The sequence below is a fragment of the Schistocerca cancellata genome, chromosome 7 (assembly GCF_023864275.1).
Source record: "Schistocerca cancellata isolate TAMUIC-IGC-003103 chromosome 7, iqSchCanc2.1, whole genome shotgun sequence".
Lineage (NCBI taxonomy): Eukaryota > Metazoa > Arthropoda > Insecta > Orthoptera > Acrididae > Schistocerca > Schistocerca cancellata.
In genome coordinates, this window is record NC_064632.1 from 339,600,491 (window position 1) to 339,613,573 (window position 13,083).

General features: G+C 41.3%; 1 pseudogene; it reads right to left on the minus strand.

Annotated features, from left to right (window-relative positions):
• Nucleotides 1-9,562: 9,562 nt before the first annotated feature.
• LOC126093082 (5S ribosomal RNA) lies at nucleotides 9,563-9,680 on the minus strand (annotated as a pseudogene).
• Between the last annotated feature and the right edge of the window lie 3,403 nt (nucleotides 9,681-13,083).

A 13,083-nucleotide genomic window follows, 5' to 3' on the forward strand; every position in this document is an offset into this window, starting at 1 on the left:
GTTCTGAGACATCGAGGGATCACCAATTTAGTATTGGAGGGCAGCGTGGAGGGTAAAAATCGAAGAGGGAGACCAAGAGATGAATACACTAAGCAGATTCAGAAGGATGTAGGTTGCAGTAGGTACTGGGAGATGAAGGAGCTTGCACAGGATAGATCAGGATGGAAAGCTGCATCAAATCAGTCTCAGGACTGAAGACCACAACAACAACAATAAGCGGCGATCGGGTGCGACAATCAGTCGTGCATGCACTCTGCGGTATGCATACAGTGTTGAAATTCGGGCCGACTAGTTAACAGTCATCGATTTTTCCACAGTTTGCCATTCATTCGTGTAAACGTGAATAATAAAGCGCTTCCCTGATGCTTGACTATGAGCAAAACGCCACAACTACAATATAAGTTTACAGGTTGCCATATGGTCAATCCTCTGACCGGTTTTTCTGTTGCAGTCGCGGGACTCTGTGACCGAAATGCAGCTCACGTCGAGGCACGCCGGTAGAAAGAAAAATAAGAAAAACAGCAGCTCAGGTGGATGCAAATCACGCCGTGACTCAGCGCAAAGCCGCCTCAGTACTATGACTCGGAGTGGTCCAGGTGTTGACCCCGTCTGACCATCTGGTAGCAGCAACAATGTGGCCAGTATTAGAAACATTAATGCGTTTATGGACTACACATACTAAAACTAGCCCTTCTTGAAACTCATGGCTAGTTTGAACACCAGAATCCTAATGGAGATGATATAGCCTTGTTTTCCTCAGACGTTTGAACTTACTTACCCAACAACTACATATGATTTCTGAACCAAAAGCAGCTTGGGATTTTTTACGCTAACATGTCTTTATCAGAGATGAAATAAGCGGTAAGTGATCGAACACATTCTAGGATCGGCTGGAATCGAAACTCAGGCCTTTGAAATTTTAGTATGACACGTACCCACATTCTGCATTCTGTCGGGCCGTTTTACATATAAATCGACTTATCCATCATTTTAGCATCAGAAGTATATCCACACTCACTATGGGTTACTGAACGCCCTAAAGTTTTCTCCGTCATGTTTCTCTTCTCACAACTATTGCTATTATTGTTATTATTATTTCTTTCTTTTCTCAGACGTTATGGCTGGTTAGAAATGGAAAGTGACGCGGACCTTGATCAAGCGTGACTTCCTTTTAACTGTACGGTATATGTTACATCGCATTTAGGAACTTTCGGGTAACTGAACATGTATCAATAATTACAGATTTCTGTAGTTGTATATATACGTTTGGATGTAGCTGTATTGCGTTGATGTACTGGTGGATATTGTGTGGTATGACTCCTGTAGTTGATAGTATAATTGGTATAATGTCAACTTTATCCTGATGCCACATGTCCTTGACTTCCTCAGCCAGTTAGATGTATTTTTCAATTTTTTCTCCTGTTTTCTTCTGTATATTTGTTGTATTGGGTATGGATATTTCGATTAGTTGTGTTAATTTCTTCTTTTTATTGGTGAGTATGGTGTCAGGTTTGTTATGTGGTGTTGTTTTATCTGTTATAATGGTTCTGTTCCAGTATAATTTGTGTTCATCATTCTCCAGTACATTTTGTGGTGCATACTTGTGTGTGGGTATGTGTTGTTTTATTAGTTTATGTTCTATACAAGTTGTTGATGTATTATTTTGTCATGTCTTCTGGGGTATTCTGTATTTGCTAGTATTGTACATCCGCTTGGGATGTGATCTACTGTTTCTATTGGTTATCTGCAAAGTCTGCATTTATCTGTTGTGGTATTGGGATTTTTAATAATAAGCTTGCTGTAATATCTGGTGTTTATTATTTGGTCCTGTATTGCAATCATGAATCCTTCCGTCTCACTGTATATATTGCCTGTTCTTAGCCATGTGTTGGATGCGTCTTGATCGATGTGTGGCTGTGTTAGGTGATATGGGTGCTTGCCATGTAGTGTTTTCTTATTCCAATTTTCTTTCTTCGTATCTGTTGATGTTATGTGATCTAAAGAGCTGTAGAAGTGGTTACGTAATTGCAATGGTGTAGCCGATGTATTTATATGAGTGACTGCTTTGTGTATTTTGCTAGTTTCTGCTCGTTCTGTAAAGAATTTTCTTGAATTGTCTACCTGTCCATAATGTAGGTTTTTTATGTCGATAAATCCCCTTCCTCCTTCCTTTCTGCTTAATGTGAATCTTTCTGTTGCTGAATGTATGTGATGTATTCTATATTTGTGGCATTGTGATCGTGTAAGTGTATTGAGTGCTTCTAGGTCTTACTCCATTTCACTACTCCAAATGAGTAGGTCAATATTGTGATAGCATAAGTATTTATAGCTTTTGACTTGTTTCTTGCTGTCAATTCTGTGTTCAGTATTTTTGTTAGTCTTTGTCTATATTTTTCTTTTAGTTCTTCTTTAATATTTGTATTATCTATTCCTATTTGTTGCCTGTATCCTAGATATTTATAGGCATCTGTTTTTTCCATCGCTTCTATGCAGTCGCTATGGTTATCCAATATGTAATCTCCTTGTTTAGTGTGTTTTCCCTTGACTATGCTATTTTTCTTACATTTGTCTGTTCCAAAAACCATATTTATATCATTGCTGAATACTTCTGTTATCTTTAGTAATTGGCTGAGTTGTTGATTTGTTGCTGCCAGTAGTTTTAGATCATACATGTATATCAAATGTGTGATTTTGTGTTGGTATGTTACAGTAATATTATATCCATAATTTGTATTATTTAGCATGTTGGATAGTGGGTTCAGTGGGAAAGGACTTAATGAGTCTCCTTGGTACATTCCATGCTTAGTCTGTATTGGCTGTGATGTGATATTATTTGAATTTGTTTGGATATTAAGTGTGGTTTTCCAATTCTTCATTACTATGTTTAGGAACTGTATCAATTTAGGATCTACTTTGTATAGTTCCAATATCTGTAGTAACCATGAGTGGGGTACACTATCAAAACCTTTTGGTAACCAATCTATGAGTAGTGTAGCGACCTTTGTTTAGTTTTAGCTTGATATGTCACCTCTGCATCTATTATCAGTTGCTCTTTGCATCCTCGTGCTCCTTTGCAGCAGCCATTTTGTTCTTCATTTATAATTTTGTTCTGTGTTGTATTATTATTATTATTGTTATTCGAATTTGGTTAACTCAGGACCACGTGAAGCAGCTGATCTTTAACATCATGTTCTTTCCGGTTTTTTTGTTTGACAATCATCTTCATTCTTGCTCTTTTTTGTTCTTTATTCTGTCCACGTCTCTCCTCCCTTCTTTTGTGCACTCAAAAACTTATATTACTCTTGACCACTGTATTTATTAATTTTATTCTGCCTTACGCGTTTCGGCCTTAAGCCATTCTCAAAGACTCAGAACATCTATAACACATTTTTAGTTAAAACGAAACTGAGTATGTCAAACATGGATACAAAAATTCTTGTCTACATTACTTGATGACATTTGAGCGCAATTATAACGACCCTCCACAGCCAGCCTCATGATTCACTGGTGGCGCAGTGTGCAAAGGTTTCCGGGGCTTTTTATTTTCCACAAAATACGTTAATATCTCATAGAATGCAGGTTAGAGTTCCTAAACAAACTAACAAGGAACCCCTTAAAAGTGCGAGGTCACAAGTTCAGTCTTTAGTTATATGAAAATGTTATCTTAACATTCATGACACGAAAAATATTAGCTGCTAATGGATCCCCATGTGCATCAGGAGAGAGGTGCAGAAATCAACCTTCTATGCCATGTATGTATCACATCGCACAAAATGGACATCATCGATATTCAATAAATGTTCAAAAGCAACCATTAACTTGCACCATCAACATCAATTGAAAAATGGTGCGCCACAGTGATCACAAACGTTTGCTCCCCAAGATCGAATGCGAATTCCTTGAGAGTTACAAACCGTGTAGAACGCTAAGCCAGGTATCCACTCTTAAAGAATGCGTCTAGAATCGTATTGGTGCAACGAGGTAATGACAACTGATGGAATGTGATTGCATGCAACCGAAGGCGGATTAGTCTGTCCTGTAACTTATCGTGACATTGGCTATCCCTTAAGTGTAGCTGCGGATAGTCTAATATGTTTCATAAGCACGGTAAAAAAAGATCCAGAAGCTGACTTTGTGTAGTGGTTACAGGTGGTACGAATTGCAAGTCACACACTGTTCAGGAGGGATGGTTTGCTCTAAACGAGTACGATTTTTAGACACCGACTAGGAAGCAAGTAAGAGGAAATTATTTTGACCAGCTCTTGGCCAACAGTAGTGTTCATACCACAATTTTAGTTCTCTTACGCCCATTTTCGCACTCTTTGTGACTCTGAAACGTCCCCTTTAGAACAATTTATACAAGACTGTGCTTAAACTGACACACAATATGTTTTTAGCGCAACGCAATCTGACTATCAAAGATCCCTGCAAAGGAATGGCCCTGAGTAACATTAAACTATACCTTTCACAAATAACTTACCTCACAAAAATCTTCATTACTGGAACTACTGCAATACAGCGATCGCCACTACTGCCAGCTAAATAAAAGATTCCAACTACTGAAGGCACTAACTACTAATAGAGATAGTTAGCAAATGAAAGATTTTAATAGAGAACAAACACTGTATTTACCTTAATATCATCAAAAGTCATAATATATGTAATTTCAAAACTCCGCCATCTCTCTCCTCACATCCACCACTGCTGGCGGCTCACCTCTAACTGTGCAACGCTACGCGCTGTTCACATCCAGCTGCCGCTGCCCAACACTACAATGGCAGACAACAATGCAAACTAATCACAGACTGCACACAGCCCAGCCAGTGATTTTCATACAGAGCGCTACGTGGCATTACCAATATAAAAATCTAAACAGCCTACTTACATAGCCCCCATGCTCCCCACAAAAAATTTTACAAATTTTTTTTGGGCAGTGGCCAATAATGATTTGAAAAATTTTTTCATAATTACAATAACAAAGAAATCAAATGCACACACTTATTGATACAATGTTGGTCAAAAGCTAAAATTTTCTCACAGTCCATAAAGACAGTCCAGATTGTTCATCATAATAGTAATTACAGTTTTTTTCACAAAGTCTCATTAGTAAAAGAAATTGCACACAAAAGTAGTGGATTTCCATGCAGTCTTGAAGAAGTAGTGTTGTCCTTCCAACGGAAAGACAGTGCTGACTCTTGACATGCTGACAGGTAATGGGCCACAACAGAGCAAACCCACAGCAGAGTCATTCGACGTTTTGAAGAAGATTGTTAGGTAGGTCGTCACAGAGCAGACCCACTGTAGTCCTGGTAGAGAGTATTGGTGGGCCACCAGAGGTGCAGACCCACCGCAGTCCTTGTAGAAATTGTGGACAGGCCCACTGTAGTCCTTGTAGAAATAATGGTATTGGTGAGTCAGCAAAGGTGTAGACCCACTGTAGTCCTGGTAGAGATGGCCAGCAGCCATCTGTTGTGACTGTGCAGGTGCGCAATCACCACTGAAGAGTCTTGCAGATAATATAGCAAGTCCATAACCACCACTTGTGCACTCACAAATTTTTTGGAATTGTCCTTAGAACCAGCAATGCTGTTATCCAGTCCCTTGCTGAATTATTAACACACGTGCAAACACTAACAGTCCCTATTTCTCACATATTGTCCATATACTATGACCAACAGAAACGTGTGCAGTGAAATGTAACTTACAAGTTACTTAATATGATGAACTGGTGTCAATTACAATATTATAACATGAGAATACAATAACAAAGGTACAAAATACATCATTAAAAACATAACAATACAGATAACATTTGTAGTACAGGCTTTACAACAGAATAGAAATAAACATATACATCAGTATTATAGGAATTATGACGTAAGTAAATACATAAAAGATCAGAAGAACGTTTGAAACATCAACTTCACACATGAGCAACAAAACGGGAAAATCTCAACATTTTTACAAAGTAAATAACAGAGAAAAATTCTACAATTATGTAAGTAGGCTGTTTAGATTTTTATATTGGTAATGCCACGTAGCGCTGTGTATGAAAATCACTGGCTGTGCTGTGTGCAGTCTGTGGTTAGTTTGCATTGTTGTCTGCCATTGTAGTGTTGGGCAGCGGCAGCTGGATGTGAACAGCGTGTAGCGTTGCGCAGTTAGAGGTGAGCCGCCAGCAGTGGTGGATGTGAGGAGAGAGATGGCGGAGTTTTGAAATTACATATATTATGACTTTTGATGATATTAAGGTAAATACAGTGTTTGTTCTCTATTAAAATCTTTCATTTGCTAACTATCCCTATTAGTAGTTAGTGCCTTCAGTAGTTTGAATCTTTTATTTAGCTGGCAGTAGTGGCGATCACTGTATTGCAGTAGTTCCAGTAATGAAGATTTTTGTGAGGTAAGTTATTTGTGAAAGGTATAGTTTAATGTTACTCAGGGCCATTCCTTTGCAGGGATCTTCGATAGTCAGATTGCGTTGCGCTAAAAACATATTGTGTGTCAGTTTAAGCACAGTCTTGTATAAATTGTTCTAAAGGGGACGTTTCATATGGCGACCCTGCCAGGATTCGAACCTGGAATCTTCTGATTTTTTCTTGTAGTTTGTGTATTTAGTGTAGCTTTTGTTACAAGACTGTGCTTAAACTGACACACAATATGTTTTTAGCGCAACGCAATCTGACTATCAAAGATCCCTGCAAAGGAATGGCCCTGAGTAACATTAAACTATACCTTTCACAAATAACTTACCTCACAAAAATCTTCAGTACTGGAACTACTGCAATACAGCGATCGCCACTACTGCCAGCTAAATAAAAGATTCAAACTACTGAAGGCACTAACTACTAATAGGGATAGTTAGCAAATGAAAGATTTCAATAGAGAACAAACACTGTATTTACCTTAATATCATCAAAAGTCATAGTATATGTAATTTCAAAACTCCGCCATCTCTCTCCTCACATCCACCACTGCTGGCGGCTCACCTCTAACTGCGCAACGCTACGCGCTGTTCACATCCAGCTGCCGCTGCCCAACACTACAATGGCAGACAACAATGCAAACTAACCACAGACTGCACACAGCACAGCCAGTTATTTTCATACAGAGCGCTACGTGGCATTACCAATATAAAAATCTAAACAGCCTACTTACAACTCTATGACGTAAATATTCCCTATCGCTCCTGTAACATCAGCAAAGGAGAGAGAATCGTAGGGGGCAGAGTGCCCTGAACCTCTCGCAGCACAATTAATAACTTTCCAGCCAATTTACCATTCAGATTGACGGTCGGCATAATTGTATATACATGAGTTAAGGCACTGATGTCAGTTGACCTTGATACAACTCTCTCGGAACCCTACTCCTTATTTCCAAGACTCCTTTCATATTCATTTCCTCTTCACATACAGATTGGTCTGAGTTGAACACAAATCCATTACTGAACGGTAAGTTTGTTTATCTCATATACAAATTTTCGGGCCGATTCTGCAGTTTTCTATGCATCGTAAAGCTGACGCTTTGTTTAAAATTTCGTTTTCTTACGTCTTCAAATTCTGTAGCACTGTTTTGAGTTATGCAGCCATTCACTGCTTCCCTTGAAACCACTGTAATCTGTGTCGCCCACAATTTGAGGCGCATAACGTAGTGGGTCTCTACCATGCACATTCTGTAAAATGAATCGAGCATCCTTGAAATGCGCAAACACCAGTTATCTTAACAAGTGCGCCTTGTCCTCCCTTGAATACCCGTTGTTTTTTCTATGCACTACATGGTCATACAGCTATGAACTTATTCGAAATTTGTTCATTATTGTTTTCTTACTGTGCTGTGAATGATCTTCTGAATACATAATTATGTTTAGTACCGCTCCTTGGACAAATAAGTCCCTGATCTGCCCCATCCTGTGTTATGCCCACCCCACTGGGATCTCTGACCCCCCCCCCCCCCCCACTTACTACAAATCTGTCAAAATCCTTGAGCGCCATGCACTCCACCTCGCTTATCACATCCGTCTCCCGTTCCCCACGTAGATCCTCTATGATTTGATACCCTTCCCCCATTTCCTCCTGTTCCTTGAATGAATAGGAATCCTATATGTCTCCTGTAAACTGGATCCTCCCCATCCTTTCGTTTCACCCATCCTCTCCCACCCCAGCCCACTGTTGTGCCTGTACCACAGTGTCCCACCTTATATCCATCTTCACACACTCCATATCGTCACCCAAGGTGGCTTCCGCCAACTCTCCCTCCAGGATAATGTCCTCACGCGTTCCATACACCCCTCCTACACAGCTCTGATCCCCCCCCCCTCTTCAGGGCTCCCTCTCTCCCTCCTTCCTTTATTTCCCTTATCCCCTGCCACCTAGCTTCTTTCTCCTTTCCACACACCCCCCCCTTGGGCTTGCGACTCCTTTCCTTCTCCCCTCCACCACCCCCATCCTCGCCCTTCCTGGTTTCCCCCTCCTTCCCCCTCCTGTCTCTCCCCCCCCCTTCCCTTCACACGGTGGTAGGTGTGGTGTCAGTGTTTCCCCAGTGCTGTGTGCAGTGCTACGTTACATCGCCACCAACAGTGTCGCCAGTGTCACTCATTTGTGTTCCCACTGTGGTGCTTCTTTGTTTTCGCTTTGGTCTCCAGTGTTCATTCTCTGCGTGTGTGTATGGCTCTTATCTATGTTTTTTAATCTACCTTTTATACTCATCTGTTTTTTTTTCATCGTTTATTTACCCATTTTTACCATTCTCGTTTATGTATTATTTCTCGTGTGCTTATGTTTTTTGTAACTCTCTTGGCTGAAGAGTGGCATATTGTGCCACTGCCAGCCCACCCCATTATGGGGAGTGAAGTAACAATAAAGGCAAAAAAACCCTTTGACAACGACTGTCCTTTACTACGTTTCCCTGGAGACGGGATTTGTGGCTCCCATCCGTCAAGGATGATGAACTACATGCATCCACATACATTTAAATATTACTTTCACTTGTTAAGCACATATGGTCATCATTTTACTCCTCTTGTACATTGTATGCACAGTCGAGCGTACATGATACCACACATTCCATTGACTCATCTTGCAGAAATACTAATATTACACCTGCCATTTCTTTCTCACTCTGTGAAATTTCTTGAGTTTCTTTCTGAAGAAACGTCATATTCGGCAACTGTTGTTGTAGATGTAATGCAATGTTTGCTTTTTTTGTAGTTACCATTGGTCTGCTCTGTAGCGACACCACTAGCACTACAGCACTGTTGTTAGCTACTTGTCGAATATGTAGTTCAACTACACATAGGGACCTCGTGCTCTGTTCACCATTGGATACCTCCAGCACCACACCCTGTTCCCATCAACTCTCTTCCCGAACAGCCCATGAAGGTCCACTGGTACCGACCAGCCGCCGTGTCATTCTCAGCCCAGAGGCGTCACTGGATGCAGATATGGAGGGGCATGTGGTCAGCACACCGCTCTCCCGGCTGTATTTCAGTTTCCGTGACTGGAGCCGCTGCTTCTCAGTCAAGTTGCTCCTCAGTTTGCCTGACAGGGGCTAAGTGCATCCCGCTTGCCAACAGCGCTGGGCAGACCAGATGTTCACTCATCCAACTGCAAGCCCAGCCCGACAGTGCTTAACTTTGGTGATCTGACGGGAACCGGTGTTACCACTGTGGCAAGGCCGTTGGCCTGTTCCCATTAGCAGCCAATATTGAGGTGGTATGGTACACAGTTGTGGGACGAATGCCATAAACGTCATTGGCCTTTTGCAATCTCGCAGTCCAGGGTTCCTTGTAAGGAAAGAAATCAATATTGACAGAATGTACATAAATCTCTGCATACTGTTCTACACTGCTAGGAGGAAAGTAATTTTTGGTGATCCTGTACGGCAGTTGTAACGATGTTCTGGGAAAGGCAGCTTCACCTACCAAGAGCGCGAGCGCTGCACGCTTTTCCGTATACAGACAGCCTATACCTCACAGCAATTCCTGTTCAATTCTTTTAAGTGAGGAGCCAAACTAACTTCACTGTAGTCTTATTTACAAAGAGTAGCTATTTTCATTAAATGAGTAGTTATTTGCAGTTGTTCAGTGAGCTGTTATGTGAAAAGAAAGCTCAACAGCTGGAGCTGTCAACTGTCTGCCCACTGAAGAGCGTGACCAAAGGGTAAGGTGGTGTCAATATGTATTCGCCAATGTCTGTTTCATTGTCTCCACTATCAATGTCTGAAATACTTTTCACTGCTGAAGGGACAGCAAACGCATCACACCACCAACAGCTCTGCCAACATCTGACAAGGCCCAGAGGCTTAAATTGTCGACCACTGGAAAAGAAGTAGGTCAGCTAGATTTTACAGATTTTCAGATATTTCAGCATACGCCAAACAGTTCATTGCAGCAAATTACTGTTCTACACGTGACATGATCAGTCCTGTTTCTTCAGACATATTCACACCAGCCTTGAAAGTTATACTGGAGATGTGTGATAACTGGCTCCATACAGTGAAACGCTCTACAAATGCCACTAACTCCTGGACTGAAATTTGAGAAGTTCTTTTGTCTATTGACATAAATGGACAGAAAATGATGGAGAGGTACGATGTATCTGTAAACTGAAAATCTAGCAGCGCTCGTAGTGGGGGGAAGCCGTCCTTCCCAGAAGAACATTACAACTGCCATACAGGATGACTGAGAATCAATTTCCCCTTTAGCAGCGTAGGACAGTGCGCAGAGATTTACGTACACTCTGTCCATACGCGTTTCTCGTTTCTTGAGTCAGTGTTATTAGTAACTCATACCCAATTTCATGGCAAGTTAACATCCCTCCCCTCCCCTTCCGGGCAAGTCTGCGCACTGTGTCGCCATTGATTCATAAGGCGCGTTGTGAAGAGACGTTATAGGTTTGTTAAACACCCTGCAGTTGCCTCTTGTGGCGTAGTGGAGTACACAGAGTGGCATATCACCTGCTCGATCTTCAGCTTGCAGACCTATGGAGGATGGAAGTGCTTGAACACAATCTGGCAGTTCTACGCTTCATCTCCGGTCCTTTCATCCTGTTACGCCTCCCGACCACAATTTATGACTTAATACCACTCTACTGCACTAAAAGTGGTTCGCACACTTAAGATTTGTTTTTGACCTACTTTATTTAAAGAAAACATTAATTTCATATCATTAAAACAATATTTTTAGTAATCTGCAATGTTTCACCTCCTGCGACGCGGAAACTATTAGGCCGAGAGCAAAAATGACTTGGGCCGTTTTGTACTGTGAAGCCGAGGGTTTCGAGTTATTCTAGAGACAACTTCAAGGCTCACACCACATGATTTTTAGTGTGTTGTTCATGACACTTCTCATACCACTGCACAAAAAATTTGGGACTATACATATCTTTCCCCTAAGTTTCCTACGCTGACCGAACTAACTGCTAACATTGCGTTTGGTTCACACAACGCCTGTAGCGCTCGTTCATTTCCAGCAGTGCAGTTCTTGCTGTTACTTCGCTACGGTATCACAGCATCTAAAAGCCCTGCGAATGGGCACTGATGCAAATATTTTGTTTCACCAATGTTTCCGAGCTTTGCTATTTGCGACGACTAAGGACTGGAGTGAGACACAATGGTGGAGGATACAATCAGATAAACGTGCAGACACGGCTTAATTTTGGCTGGAACGTGTATTAAATAGCAACATAGCCATAATTTGCCGCTGCGCCGGCACCTGTAAAAATGGTAAGCGGTGATCAACGTGATGCGAAGGGCAGGAGCGTGGTGCGATGTGTGTGTGTGTGTGTGTGAGAGAGAGAGAGAGAGAGAGAGAGAGAGTAAAGCAGAAAATTAGATGGAGGTTGTATGCTTGAAGAGGTGCGTTCCGGCACTTCATACTTTACATACGAAGCGCTGGGTGGTGGGAATATGTAGTTTACCTGCTCCTTCAAAACCTACTTCTGTTGCTGCCAAGTTCTGGTTGATATGATCTGATGTTCAAATAGAAAATAATTCTAGAACATTCCTTCTATGACTGATTAATGGTATTACGGGAGTTGTTAGTCTTTGTGGCTATAGACAGTTATACTCTGTTCACCTAAATTGAACCCTCCTGTAAACAGAAGTTTGCTTTGCCGCTGGCCATCGAGTTCTGTGCTCAAGTCTTAACACCCTTGAAAGTAGTTCTTACGTATGTATTAGATTACTGTTATATCTGACACTTGGTAAAGGATCGAAAGTAGTTCTTAGGAATCACGGTGCTCAATGTTTAATCAACTGAAGTCATGAAGTCTACGAATGAGTCTGCGATCACATCATGGCAGTTTATTTGTGACGGTCCGTCTTGAACACATACGAGGTGCAACAACAAAGTAATGAGACTGATGTGAAAAAAAATGTTGCTTACCGTTTTAGTCAAGTTTAGTGTTGTCTCCTTCAAGGTAGTTCCCTTCTGATTGTAAACACTTTTTCCAGCGCTTCTGCCACTGATGGTAACATTTCTATAACTCATCTTCTGTAATATCCTCCAAGACCCTCGTCACAGCCTTTTGGACATCTTGTGTTGTTTGAAAATGGTGTCCCTTGACCACCGTTTTGACTTCTGGAAATAGAAAAAAGTCGCACGGAGCGATATTTGGTGAATAAGATGGCTGTGGTAGTACAATTTGTTTTGAGGTTAAAAAATGCTGTACTGACAGAGCAGTATGGGATGGCGCATTATTGTGATTCAGAATCCAATTATCAGCAATGTTGGGACTGACACGAAGAACTCTTTTACGAAGTCTTTCTAAAATTTCTTTGTAGTAGTATTGGTTAACTGTTTGTCCAGGAAGCACCCACTCTTTATTAACAATTCCGTTGGCATCAAAGAAGCACACAAGCATGCAGGTCGACCACTGCAGTCTTCATCTTCAACATTCGTTCTGCCTTCACTAAACATTTTATGCCAACAAGAAACTTGAGCTCTTGACATAACCTCCTCTCCAAAAGCCTTCTGAAGCTTACCGTAAGTTGTCGTCGCGTTTTCACCCAATTTAACGCAAAAAGAAATGGCATAAGGTTGCACAATATTACGCGGTTCTATCGATGTGCCGCTTGCACTAGAAG